Source organism: Cavia porcellus, unplaced genomic scaffold, assembly GCF_034190915.1.
Source record: "Cavia porcellus strain 051 isolate PalLab524CR breed Dunkin Hartley unplaced genomic scaffold, mCavPor4.1 scaffold_30, whole genome shotgun sequence".
Lineage (NCBI taxonomy): Eukaryota > Metazoa > Chordata > Mammalia > Rodentia > Caviidae > Cavia > Cavia porcellus.
Genome location: NW_026947513.1, coordinates 36899065 through 36913900, shown reverse-complemented (window position 1 = coordinate 36913900; position 14836 = coordinate 36899065). Strand labels below are relative to the sequence as shown.

At 41.6% G+C, this 14836-nt stretch overlaps 1 protein-coding gene across 40 annotated transcripts in view; it reads right to left on the bottom strand.

The window, feature by feature from the left end:
* Nucleotides 1-11313, bottom strand: part of Adgrl3 (adhesion G protein-coupled receptor L3) — a 798686-nt gene extending 787373 nt beyond the window's left edge. For 38 of the 40 annotated variants that reach the window (XM_063240383.1, XM_063240357.1, XM_063240358.1 and 35 more), the window contains exon 1: nucleotides 11130-11313. The gene's annotated coding sequence lies outside the window, so the exon portion shown is untranslated. Of the gene's footprint in view, nucleotides 1-10624; nucleotides 10761-11129 lie in introns of those variants that run through there. The other 2 variants (XM_063240350.1, XM_063240349.1) reach the window with 2 other exon arrangements.
* Between the last annotated feature and the right edge of the window lie 3523 nt (nucleotides 11314-14836).

The following is a 14836-nucleotide window of genomic DNA, read 5'->3' as shown; positions in this document are numbered from 1 at the left end:
ACTCTTTGACCTAGTGGCTGTGCTTCAAGGAAGCTGTTATGGAAATAACTGGAGAATCGAGCAAGCTTTTAACACTTGGATATTCATTGTGACATCATTTATCCCCGCAAAAAGTGACAACCCACGTGAATAAGTGGATGTTTAAATAAATTATAGTGTATCTACACTGCACAATATTAAAAATGATACTTTCAAAAATTAATGGACTGAGGAATTGGGAGAAATTATTACAGCAAATTGTATATACAGCTTAATCTCCATTCCATTAAAACACATACCCCCAATGTATTAATGTAAATACGAAATAACCTGTCAATATTGTAGCATACCACTATAGAATGACATACTCAGCAATTTGTTTTTACTTTACATTCTCCTGTATGTCACCAGTATCCAACAAAAGCACATACTATAACAAGAGGGTAAAATTTAAATATTATCTTCAAAACACACAATCAACTATAATTGAAGAAGGAATAGAAATAAAATCTTGTCATTAAAAAACTCCCACAGAATCAAGAGCATAAATGACATACACTGAAATAGTAGAAAAACTCATTTAGAATAAAATCTTTCAACTCAGAAAGACAGCAGAAGAAAATTTATACTGCAAGATTACTACAACACAAAGCACATGGATTAGCACACAGTCCTCTGACATTGAGACTCTTAACCTCTCAGGCAGATTGTTCATTCACTTGCAATAAAGCAGGTTAATTTCTCACTTATAAACTTAATGCTTTTCTGCATACTCCATTACTTTTTTTGGTTATTGTTGCCCTATTTCAACACTCCCTAAATTCAAGGCAGAAAGCACACACATACACACACACCACTGCTATCTCACTATCATCTATTATTCAAGAAAGGTCTCATTGAATAAATGTCTGCTCAGAGGCTCTAAGCAAATTTCATTTCTGAACACTGCTGTCTGCAGCCCAGCAGGCGATTTCACCAAGATAACATCACATGTTTAATCAAATGCACCAAAAAACGAAATACCCACAAACTTCACTTAATAACGTCAAATCAAAAATAAAATGTTGACAGCATACTAATTTTTAGTGCTCTTTTTTCTTTGAGGGGTTGCAATAATAAGGAAGGTCACTGTGCATGGGAATTCTAATTAAGCCTTCAAGTAACCTTTAAAAATGCTCCCCAATTATTCTCATGTGTTATTACTTTGGTTGAATTGGTATGTAAGAATGAACATGAAAACTTAACATAAATTTCTCATTTGAATTAAAAAATTTAATAACAATACACTTAGAAGGATTCTTCTTATTTACATAAATAATATCCCTTAAGCCACTTACCCTCAGCCAGTCAGGTCTCAACACTAAACGATAACCAGACTCCGGTTTTTATTATAAGGGATACAGATTGGATGTATCACTGAAAATATGAAAAACATTACTGAATATGTAAGTATGCATTCACTGGATTCATTAGGCAACTATGAAGTTATTCATGATGGATTATTTCAAACATTCTACTTGAAGTAGTTTTGAATATTCTGCCTCTAAACAGATTTACTTGAATAAACATATATTTCCATCAGAAACATGACTTAATGAGAACACTAGCGAGTGTAAAATAATTAATGTCTCAAACAGATGGATGACTATGTATCTGCAAGCCCATTTATTTTTACTCTTAAGTCTGTTTGAACTTATTTTATGCAGTACTTCTTCCCATGCCATAAGTTCCTCCTTCCTCAGTTTCCTCTAGGGAAACTTTTCCCTCTGACACTGCACTTGCGATTGAGAAACGACGTGTTCCTGTTCAGCCAGGACTTAATGTGGCCAGTGGAACCTACGGCTGAGTTTATTTAATCACAAGCACTGTCGGATGGCACATTTTGGAAGTTCTGTTCACGTGAAGTGAATTGTACTCAGTGGCTTGATGAACTACATTTAAACCTGTAGGTTCACTATTACCTTCTGCATTTCTGAACATATGCAGAAACAATTCAACACCCGTTGTGCCACCAAACCAGTTTCCAGCTCACCCAGCTGGCATTATATGAAGTAAATTCCACCACTATCGGGTTGAATGGCACATATGACGCTGTAACATGACATCTTTCAGATATCTGGGAACAGATTTAGACTTTTTTTTGATGACTAAAGTTGTTTTAGTGATAAATCTGAAGATCTGAACCCCTCAACTGCCACAATTTTGCTGGGTTTTCAGGGTGCAATGAATCACTCTGGCTTCTGGCAGAAAAGTAAGCCCATGTTTGAAGGGTTTCCTAACCAATTCTTCAAGCATTATACTTGCCCCCATCAACAAAGAGTCAGTACAATGGATATTAGGTCTTATCAACCTCCCTTTTTTTCCTTTGAATAATTTCCTCTTAATTGAGCCTTTATCTCTTCAAACTATCCATCCACAGAGGAACAGCAATATACTTACGACTGCATTACATAAGCATATTCCTTATCCAAAGTACTTGTAAGCAGAAGTGTTTTGAGATTTTTGCTTTTCTGCTTGTTATGCCTGAATTTTGAACTACCTGCACATATCTCATGAGATACTTAATAGATGGGATCCAAATCTAGATATTTCATTCATTTACGTTTCATACACATTCAATGCACTCTGGCTACAGGAAAACTGACATAAAATTTTAGTGTGCTGTATTTTAATTCTGATCTATCACCTAAGGTCAAGCAGGAAATTTTCTTCTTGTGGGCTTATGTTGATGCTCAAGAAGTTTTGAATTAGAGAGCAGTTCAGATGTTGCATTTTCAGATTACAGATGCCCCGTCTGTACTAGAGTGATGTACAGCTGAATATCAACTCACAATGGTATTAAAGGGAAAGAATTCAATTATCAAAGAGAGGAAAAAGTGGTGGGTTGGGTAGAGGCACACAACTGAAGCAGAAGTCTCATGATATCCAAGGTGCTCAATTTTTCTTATATCTAGGTAAACCTCCATCTTTCTCTCGGGCTATTTAGGTAAAAACACAACAACTTCCTAATAAATTAATAATTTTGGCCTAAAGCTACCTGGAGGTATCTATGCAAATAAACAAAAAATAAGGAATATATGTATTCTATTCAACCTTTTAAGTGGAATTTAAGTAAATATGACAGCTGAGATGCTATCATAAAATATGCATTATTTCAAATGACTAAAATGATACTTATCCATGATGTATAAAATTTAAAATGAAAGTGAAATGTAACTGAAATATTCAAAGACTAAAACTATGATGTTATTTTAAAAGAAAAGGGCTACCTCAGGTTTCAAATTCACTGGACAAATTCAACTGAACATTTAAACCTGACATGAAGATTAAAGTGATGGATATACACATGCCCTGTGTTAACATGAAACTACTGCTCAAAGAACTCTTTGTCTACTTCTTGAAGTCACCATCAGTATTCTGAGTCAAGGTTCAAACAACCATTGCCCATTGTCAAATCAAGAAAACAGAAAATGTGAGGCAAAAAAAAACATGCTGATATAAACTACTGAGACCTTTAATTCTCCAAAGAAATAAAATTTCATACAAAAAGATGACCATCAGTCAGAACCATTTCCTCCTACCCAAAAAGTATTTATTTGAAAGGGCTCTGAAAAAGGTAGGGGACCAAAACAAAACATAACAAAACAGGAGACTGTTGAAAACCCTCTTACAGGGTCAGCTGTCAATGGAAGGCATTTTAACATTCAAGTTACCCATCCATGCAGAACATCAAAAACTGGGCTTGAGTCTCTCCCCATTCTCACGGGATCAGGCTACTGAGAACTACTGGGGCTGTCCTGAATAGTAACACACTCTTCTCAGCGGGACACACAAACACCAACACAAGCTGAGCAAACAGGAGGGTGTCCATTTTTACTGGGCTTTCATTTTCTTCAATCATACTTTCAAACACTTAATTCTCGCACAGTTTAGCGAGTTCACTGTCCAATGTGTGGCATATTTTTTCACTCACTTTTACCATCTACGTTTGCCACATGAATGCTAGACACTCACGGCTAAAATTCACACGTTACCATCTTCTTTTATTAAGATGGTCACTGAAATTCAGAAGTCTAAATTTTGGATGTATGTACAAGCTTTTCGATCTTTCCAGACCTGCATTTTAAGGCTCCTTTGCATTTTTAGCAATTTTATGAGGACATCTATTTGGGGATTACAAACCTTTTAAAGTATGGAAATCAGTAAATCTTGGAAATGTATGATGATTTGGTTACAACATTACAAAAAAGTTTGATGCGGTTAATTCCTAGAGTTGATGACACCATGTGAAAAGCTGATTGGCTCTTTACCTGAGTTAAATTCTTATTTTCATCTTACATATATAATAAAGTCTCTCTTTAGGTGCAAAGCTTTGCAGATGTCACAAACACTTTCTTTTTCCTTGGTGGGGAATGAGTACCAGAGCGTAACATTTGAAGATTCAGAGAAAGTGCTCAAAAATAGGTATGTAAGGGTTTTAAAAAAAGGAGAGAGAAAGAACAGGAAAAACATAAAGGAGTGAAACTTTTTTCAGCCTCTTAAAGGCAACACTATTGATTTTCATAGCTCATCAATAGCTCTTCAATTAAGAAAATTATATTTGATTCAGCTGTTTTCTTAATGACAGTACTCAAGGACATTTCTAATAATACTATGACTAATAGCAATAGAACCCATGCATTAAATGCTCACTCAACCAGGTAATTTTATATTTGTTTCTTATTCTTCTCCACAAGTGGGCAATGTGAATGTTATCTCTTGAAGAGAAGGCAGAGCCAGACATTTTTGCTTTCCACACGGTATTCAAATGTCTCCATTCCAAAAACTATTTCTGAAAAGTTCACAATTACAAATAGGTCCCAGCCTACGTATGCAATATAATTTAGGTACTGAAGATACCATTAACCAAGGTGCTGAAGGTGACAGGTGCTACAGCACCCATTTCAGTGACAGGTCTGTGCCAGAAAGTGTTATATGCCACTGAGTATGTGCAAAAAATGTCTATGATCTATAAACATATATAAAATTAAAAGTTTTTCCGTAATTGTCCAAGCATCTAACTCAGAAGTATCAAAGTTCTCCAATGAAATTTTAGCATCCAGTAAAGCTAATTTGTGTGTGGAACATCTTTCACTCGTTAGCATAGCCCCACTCACAAACAGGCTGAACTACAGTGTACAATTACCCGGAGGATCCTTTTCACTGAAAATGGCCGGTTGTGGTGCTTAGATAGTGATTAACAGATTAGGCATGTAGTGAGTCCTCCTGATATCACTTCAGAAAACTGATTTCCTCCCTAATAATCCCCAAGACACATAAATATTCAATTAGGGCCTTTGAAATCTAACTTTAATTGGACATTCATACTCACTACCCAACTTCAAACTTACTTCAAGCTAACAAAGGTGTTTTATTAAGTTTTCCTATAAAAAGGCCAATAATTCTGCCTGAGTTTTAAAGAATAAAATAAAGCAAGATTATATTTTACAAGAAATTCTTAATTTAGCAACAGCATAAGGCATACTCTACAGTTAGGAGAAAGATAACTATGTTTACCTGAATCACAGGAAGGATTGATAACTCTAAGACCCTCAAGAAACCTAATATCAATGTTGATGATGTAAACAATAATAGCAGCAACAAATTAATATTAAGTTGTCATTCAGTTACATTCATTTAATTTAATTTGCAAAACAATCTGTAAATTTGGTGCAATTGTTATATCCATTAAAATGAACCAAGAAATTGAGACATAGTAGATCAAGCATCATCCCCAAATTAAATAGCTTCTCAAACTCAAGCAAACCCATTGGAGTCCCTTTTTCATAACCTCTACACCATTCTTCCTTTCTAGATAAAAGAATGATTACATTGTAAATTTCCTCCTTGGCTCCTTTGAAGAGATCATGCTAGAGATATACAGGTTCAAACTTCCCATTTCATTACATGGGAAACAAAACAAAACAAAAAAAAAAAAACTGACAGCAAGTGTTCTACATTGGAATTTTAAGAAGCAGAGTAATAAACATGTGAAATAATGAATAGATAAAATATCCAACCAGCCACTTCTGTTCAAAGCTTCAGCTTTGACTTGTGTTCGTTCACTACATGGCTCCATCTATGGTCAGATGGGTGCCATTTGTGAAAAACAGAGGTAGATCTTAGAAGTTTATTTGAGGGGTTCTCAATTATTTTGGTGCCAGGACTATTCTACACTCTTAAAATTAATCATCCAATGTGATTCTTGATTATGTTGTCTGCAACCATCAATGTATTTGCATTAATAAGCTGGGAAAAATTTAAAACAAGACCGAGCAATGATGTCATACACATCTTTTCCCTTCTGGAAAACTCCACTGTGGACTTGTTAAGAGAGTGGAAAGCAAATAATATCTAAGCATTATTAAGAAAATGCTTTCCTCTTTGTACATTCTCTTAACAACACTTTTATAAGAAACTCTCAGTCCCACAAAATCTGAGACATACAAGTTTTAACAGACAAAAACAGTCAATGGGGTAGTTTGTCTTTCCATCCCAAAGTTAGTCTTCAAAATAAAAAGGATTACCAATATCACTAATCCATTTAATTTCTTGAATAACTGACAAAATTTCAACTTCGTCTCCATCTATGATTACTCTTAGGAAGACAAACTATCAGTAAAACTAAGTTCTTGTTTAAAGTGTCTATAAGATATAGCAGACACAATACATTGAAATTTGCAGAGTCTAAGGACTGAGCATGTCAGTGGCTGAGACTAGCATAAATGAGGCCCTAAATTCAATCCCCAGTACTTCCAAAAAAAAAAAAAAAAAAAAAACAAGATTTCAAAAAGTAAAGAATTTGTTATAATACAGAAATAGCTGTATTTGGTCAAACTCAGAAAAAGCTCGACCTTGTCATCCACCCTTGGATGGAGGCATTCCAATTACTTTTGAGTCATTTATATTTTCTTCTTTATACTTTGTATTTGTGAATGAATGAGCACATTTCACTACTCTAAATATGTGTATACCAGGTAACTTACGCAGTAGTAGAGTGAATTTCATTGATACTTAGATTAAGATAATACAGTAAAGGTTTTGAGATGAAAACCTGTCCACATTGGGAATCATAAACACTAGTTAATGTATGGGGTATCCACACTACCTTCTCAAAAGTCAATAAACATTAATATCAAAATCACAGTAAATAAAAACTCTTGATTCTTTTCTTTAATAATCAACAACTCTCTAACCGTGCACATGCATCCATATGAACCCACACACACACATGCATGCTCATACACACAGATAACAAAGAAAAAAAAAAGGAGGCCCTTACTCACAGTTAACAATTGCCTTATAATTTTATTATAAAATAGGGTGTTATTTAGAGAAATGCATTCGCATTTAAAAAAAAAAAGATACTTCAACAATAATCTAAATGTACACATGTCCTTTAAGGAAAACATAATGTGCTATGATACAGTCTGTCTTTAGAGATCTCCTCTATGTGAATCCATATTTTGAATATAACACAAATCTCAGTAATCAAAGGCAAAGTAGCCATTTGCAAAATTTAAGGAAGGATCAACTTCCCATAATTCCAACTACTTTCCATTTGCAACATGCTAAATTAAAGCAGTACAGCATTTCTCAAAATCAGTGTTTGATCCTAAATACAAAAACTGCAATCATTTTCCTGACTGATTTCTGGGCCAACATGTCCCACTTTTAACAGTAACTGTCTTGCCTTTTCAAAGAGTTTCAATCCAATCTTAAAACAGTCCAAATCAAATCTAAAATACAATTTAGTTTTGCATTATATTATTCTATTAACCTCAAATCTTGTGATTTTTACAATCTTTCTTAACCATTTGTGATTTCCTTTGCTCTAGTGCACAAAAGGAATCAAAGGTAAATCAAGTCTACATATATATGCCTCTCCTAATTACTAAAAACAATACCAGGCACCACAGCTGGGGCCAGTAAGTCCCATACTCTATTATTCCCTGAGAAAAGAAATATTTAAATCTGCAAAATCTAAGAAGGATAATATTCAGAAAACCATTTCTGACAGACCTTCCATTTATATCTTTGAGCAGGGCTCACATCTGAAAGATAATCATACCAGGCAGCCTAAACTGAGACATCAAAAGCGTCTATCCATCAAACAAATCACATGCTGGCTTATCACTCTTCTGGTCAGGGAAGCTTGATACAGTCTAACATGTCTACTCGAAATAAATAAATAGTTCACATATCCTTTCTTCTAATCACATCATTCAAGTCTGTAGGGACAGTCCAGTCATACACACTCTAGAGGAGTAGCTTATTAAATATTTAGTGAAAAAACAGTGCTGTGGAATAGCAAACACTGACACATTCACCTTTGGTAAAGAAAGCACAATACCCTGACAGACACAGTTCTAATGACATCAGGACCTGTGGAATGTATGACTCCTAAGAAACACATGCTACTAGGAAACAAAGAATAGACGTGATCAAACCTTCTAATGCTAGGAATGGGAATTATTTCAATTCCTTCTTCTAAAATGAGAGGGAAAGGATTCTTTAATGCTCAAAAAGATTTGCAAGTGTGAAGACTAACAGCCTCTTCAAATGAAACAAATATGTCAAGCTAGATTCTCACGAGTTAAATCATAACTCTGCAAGTTTTCTGTTAGGGTGATGGCCACCTGCAATACCTCATAAAATATAACAATCAAAATAAGCATCACAGATTCAATATTTTTCATTAGCAACCTAAGTTTTTTCAAGAGGTCAATACTGTTTCTATTTTTTAAAAAAGGTAATTAGTGTACCCAAAGACAAAGTGCCTATTCAAAGTGCCATAGTTAGAAAAAATAAATAAATGAAACAGCCATTTTCAACACCAAAGCCATAAGAACTAATCTAGAACTAAGGAATTTAATCTTTCAATTACTGAAATTGAAAAGCACTTATATTTACAAAAGTTAGCTATTTAACAAAAAACTATCTAAACACCTTTTTTACCTTTGGTTACTTTAAAAAAAAACTGATGTAACAAGGCTGAGTGATATTTCGACATAAATATCCCTCGACTACTACATAAATTATTTAGTATCCTCTTTTGGTGATACTATAACAAAACTACCGATCCTATTTGTAATCCTTGCATAGATAAATTGGGCGCCAGAACTTTAGATCACTTAGTGCCATTAGTAATTCAAAAATAGATTAAGAAATATAGCTAAGCTCTCTGACCCCATGGGAAATACAGTATAGGAGAATCTCCAGAAAGAAATTTGCTAAAGAACTGATTCTTTGCAGATTATACGATGGCATTCTTTAGTGTTGCTACCCCATAAGACACTAAAATTAGCAGACCTCCTATTCACTTCGGAGCAAAACACAGAAGGCAATTTTTTTCTTGCTGCCAGAGTGTATAAGTCTCATTTTCCCCCAGCAACTGGCTGGAAGCATGTGAAACAGAAGTGCAAGAAGCCTTGTACTTCTCAGTGTGCAATCCACCCAAGAAAGTAAACACAACACACAGCAGTGGTTTCCGCTGGGAAGGAGACTGTGGCAAGGATGCTCACACGGTTGTTTACAATGTTCCAACTACCGCAGGCAGGGATCACTTGGAGACCCAAGGAGGAGACATCCTGCAGCTGCCTCGGGAGACTCCAGCTCGCCCCCACTGTGCTCCATCTCTATGCACAAATAAAGGCAGTGCATGTTTCTATAGGCGCCAAGTGGCCAGAGCATTCCTTGGACCAGGGGCTGACTCAATTTCTTCGATCTGCGCGAGAGACGACTGACTCTAGCAGGTCTAGGCTGGGATGCGTCGAGCGCTGCACCAGAGACCGGAGTGTGTCGCACGCACGTCGCCCAGCTGCGTCTCTCCCGGGGAGAGGGAACGCGCTCTAGGAGAGGGAACGCGCCCGGGGTCTTCCTCTCAACCCTTCCCGGGCCCTCGGCCTCGGCCTCCTTAAACCAGATTTTCCAGTTAAGCGGATCCCAAGCGATTTCGAGGAGCAAGCTTAGCTCAGGAAGCATGGGCTCATCCCAGCACAGACCTACCTGCCATCCCCGGGGCGCGCACATGCTGCCCCATACCGACCCCACAGTCAACTAACCTGGGAACAGGAGGTCGCTCCCTCCTATGAACAGACAGACACAGACGCACACATACACAACCTGATGGGGGGGGGGGGGCGTTCAGCCCGCAAGCGCCGACCGGGTACCGGTGTGTGGGTTGCAGAGGCACTGGCTCTGGGCTGCAGCCCAAAGTCTTCCCATCTCCCAGGAGAAGGACCAGGTACCTGCTCTCCTACCTGTAACCCGCCGGCCGCAGCCTCTAGCGCTCTGGCCACCCAACCCGGCGATTCATTCCGCACCACCCGCTGCCAGTGACCACTACCGGCACAGCTCAGCCCGGGGCCACCTACGAAAGTGGCAGCTTCCTCCAGCCACAACCATCTAACAAAGCCTGGGCGCGCAAGTCTAAACCCAACTGCCGTGAAGGGGACACAACGGGCAAGGTGCGAAGGGCCAGCGCTGCTCCAAGACTGGGGCGCGACCTGGGCAAACATCTATGATGCTCCAGGCAGGCGTCGGGAGGCGCGCCAGGCTCACCAGCCCGCACCTCCATCATCCATCCAAGAGCCCCTCTCCTCACCCGTCCCCGGCGCTTCTCCAGCTTCTCCCGCTCGACTGGAAGAGCTCGGGTCCAGCGGGGAACAGGCGCCCCCTTGACTGCAGGCAGCCCCTCGTAGGGAATGACACCGGGAGGCGAGGGGAGGGGAAGCTCCCGGGATGGAACCCGTGCCTGTGCCCCAGTGTGTGCGCCTGCGAAGGCGCCAGATCTCCTCTTCCGTTCATCACCCCTCGGACGCCAAATCGCCCAAAGGCTAGAGAAACCTCGAACCCGCGTCAAACCGAACCTGTGCGCCCACCAGCCAGGAGGCTCCCTCCCTTCCCCGCATCGCGATCCGATGAGTGTGTGTGTGTGTGTGTGTGCGTGCGCGCGCGCGCGAGGGCGAGTGTGAGACGCGTGTGTGAGCGGAAGGGTGAGTGTGCGCGAACCCCGAAAACCAACCCCTCTAGCTGTTGCCTGGCGGATGCCACCGTCTGTGCCCGGGCCAGGGCAACCGCTATTAAGAAAAGTGCAAAGAACAAATTACCTTTTGCTACTGCCGGTCCCCTAGCTCGTCCCATCAGCTCCTCAGCAACCTGCAGCCGGGTGCCGTTTCCACAATCCAGCCATGGAGCACGGGTAACGAGGGTCCCCCGCCATCCGCGGCGGAGACCGAGGATGAAGTGCAGAGCAGGAGGCAGGAGGGTGGAGACCCCAGTCCAGCAAAGAACAACAAAAAGTCTCTTTCCCTTTCTTGTGCCACACAGCCGTGTAGAAAGGGGAAGGGGCGAGGGAAAAAGCCCCCAAGGCTGGTCTCCCTTTATGTTTCCTCGCTTCCCACACCCCAGCGGGGCAGCGGCGGTGCACCCAGAAAGGAGGGCTCCAACGTCTCCCGCAGTCCACACACAGTTGCACAACTTCGGAGTCGGGCTGGGGCTCCGGCGGCGGCTCTCAACCTGCGGCGGTCACAGCCGGGCTGCTGCGCCCTCGCCGCCACCGCCGCCGCCCGAAGGAAGACGCAGCCAAGCCCGAAAATCTTCCACCATCCCCCGCCGATCTTTATATCCAGTTCCCCACCCCACCCCCTTCCCTTTCTTCTTCTTCTTCTTCCTCGTCCTCCTCTTTCCGCCGCGGAGCGGGAGGGATGGAAGGCAGGGGGAGCCGCGAGGGCCCGGTGGCGCCTCCGCCGCGCCTCCTCCCCGTGCTCCTCCCGCTCCTCCCCCGGCTCCGCTTCCCCGCTCCGGGCTCTGCTCTCTCTCCACCCGCAACCTGCGCCGGCAGCCGGGAGCTGGGCCGAGCGCCGCGCCAACTCCGCCTGGGGGCGCGGCGGGGCGCGGGGCCGCCGAGGGCTGCGAGCCGGAGGCGGCGAGCCCCGAGCCCGGGAGCCGGCGGCTTAGCTGGCCGGCCGGGCCGGGCGGCCACGGGCACTCGGGGGCTCCATCGCGCGGCCCGGGCTCCGCGTCGCTGGCTCTCCGGCGCCTCCTCTCCTCGGACTCCTCCGGAGCTGGAGGGGCCGCGCGGTGCAGACACGCACACACGCGCGCACACACGCGCAGCTGCCGCACGCACTGCCGGCCGTGCACCCCGCGCCCCGCCGCGGAGCCGAGAGAAAGGGCGGGAGGGGGCGCGTCACAGGCGGCGGCGGCGGGGGCGCGGGCGGGTGGCGGCGCCCGGCAGGGGCGGCCGCGGGCTCTGCATCCCCTCTCCGGGAGCCGGAGCGCGAGGTCCGGGCGCAGCGAGGGCGTCGGGCCGAGCAGCCAGGGCCCGAGCCGAGGCCGGAATGAGCCGCGGGCGGGCGAGCGCCGGGCGCGGAGCAGCCGGAGAGGGGCTCAGCCGGGGAGGGGTGGCCGGCAAAACCCGGATCTGGAGTGCGTGCGGGCTCCACCTAGCAGCTCGCCAGACGCTTGGAGGTGCAAACTGGAGGGCCGCTACCGAGGCTGCTCCAGCAGGGTTTATCAGACAAAGAGTAGCGGGCTCGCGCTGGGTTCCCAGGCTGGTGCGCTCGCCCTTTCTCTCTCCTTTCGCTGCCCTCTAGCCTCTTCTCTTTTTCTCGCAATCTCTCTGTCTCTCTCTCTGTCTGTCTCTCTCCCTCTCCCTCCCTCCCCTCTTCCTCCCTCCCTATTTCTGAGTCTGTCTCTCCTGCCTCCTCCCTCTCTCCCTCTCTCTCCCCATCCTCTCTCCTCCTCGCCCCTTCTTTTCTCTTCCCCTTCTCTCTACTCTTCTCTTTCCCCCATTGCTCTTTAGGTGAGTCACGGAAGTCTCCTAGTATCTGTTATTTTTGTTGCTGTTGTCGTTTTGGATTGTATTTTCAGGTGAGATTATTCCATATTTTCCTTTTTACAGTCACCTGGTCCCAAAGCATTCCCTGCCTTTAATCCGTTTAATGTTTTGTCAGTGTAACCTCAACCCAAAAAGTTCATTTCGGAGTTTAAAGTTACCTTTGATAATTGGACAAGGGTACCCAATGATTTTTATTTCATGTCATCAATTAAACATTATCATAATGGATATGGAAAATTGCCTAGTCCAACCCCCTCCTTACTGATAGATGGAGAGTTTGCTCAAGTTAACTGAGTATCCTTGATCAATTACTGAGCCTATTTGGGACTTTGTAAATGAAAGAATTAATTTTATGATTTTTAAGATCTTTTCTCTCTTTGTTTCTTTGTTTCTTTCTTTCTTTCTTTTTTTTTTTTTTTTTTTTTTGCTACAAAATTCCATGATTTTTAGATGGCTATTATTTTCTGTATGAATAAATCCTCAGGTTGCTGAGATTTATTGCATGCTTCCAACAAGCTCGTTATGCCCATACTCCAGTTCCCCAAATTGCATTTGGTTGTGTTCAGTCAGAATGATCCATGACCCTCCAGGAACTCTTCAGGAGAGAACACCCTCCCCCACATACCAGAAAACATAAAATCTTGTGGAATTAACCGGTTATAACAGCATGAATTTTTTATTCTTTAAAACCCTGTTCTCCCAGACCCTTTTCATCAACCTCAAAGTAAAAATAAAACAAATCACTCTTTCCGTTATATTACACCCCTGTTGTGCAGCCTGGCTCCAAAATGTCCTCCAAAGACCTGTGTGTCAAAGGCTTGGTCCTCAGCCCCTAGTGGCCTTGAGAAATGGTAGAATATTTAAAAATTGGGACCTATGGAAGGAATTTAGGTCTGTGATGGTGCAGAACATGTTGAAGAACATGTTGGGAATGAGTCACTTTCTTGCCTTTGCTTCCTGACCACTGAGCTCTGCACTATGATGTTCCACCTGCCACAGGCCCAAGCATAAGGCAGCCAGCCAACCATGGGCTGAAATTGTGAGCCACAATAAACCTATCCTCCAAGTTGATTTTATCAAGTGTATTTATCATAGTGATGGAAATCTAAAGAACTCCTATAATAATTGCACTTGACCAGTAGCCCTAGTAGCACATTCTGATTTTATTTTTTTTTAAATAATTAGTCACTTTCCATGTGCCTTCTTGGATTTTAAGATGTTTCTTAAATGTAAATTGCAAGTTTTCATTCTTTTTTGAGGAAAGATTACTAGTAAGTCTTTTTATTTTTAAATGAAAGTGGAGAAGGAGACTTACTGCTATTTCTGAATTCTGACCAAATAGATATTCAAAGGTTCAAGTGTAGTTGCTTGATTTATCTAACAACGGACATCCCTGAACTCCCGTGGGTACTTGAAAATATAAACTGACATTCTAAATCACCTGTAATTTAAACCAGTAGTTTTAGAAAGAAGATACTACCAAGTTGTGACAAGAGGTTATTATTGGTGAATAAGGCATGTGGAGACTCAGTCTATCTCTCAAGGGCTTAATGGGCTTATTTACAAAAATAATAAAATAATATTTTAAAAGTACAGTGCAAAAAGTTCTATGAAGATAGTGAGTATTATTAGTGGTAGTGGCAGCACAAATACAAATCATTAGTAGTAGCTATAGATCACTTTTTAGATTCACCTTATAACTGAGAGGGACAGAATAATGCAGAAGAATGGATTTTCAAAACTGGAGTAATATATTTATCTAAATATGAAACAGTAACTGAAAACAAAGTATAGTCAGTAAAAACATAGTTGAAAGTGTTCACCAAAGTCAACTGAGTTTAAAAAACAAGCAAAATTTCAAAGACCACAATGAAGGAAAAAATGTTTTATCTTTTACCTTTTTAATTTTAAAAGGAAAAATAGTAAAAGTAGCTAATAGTTCAAGGCAGTAAAAGGATAAATATCTTTATCCTT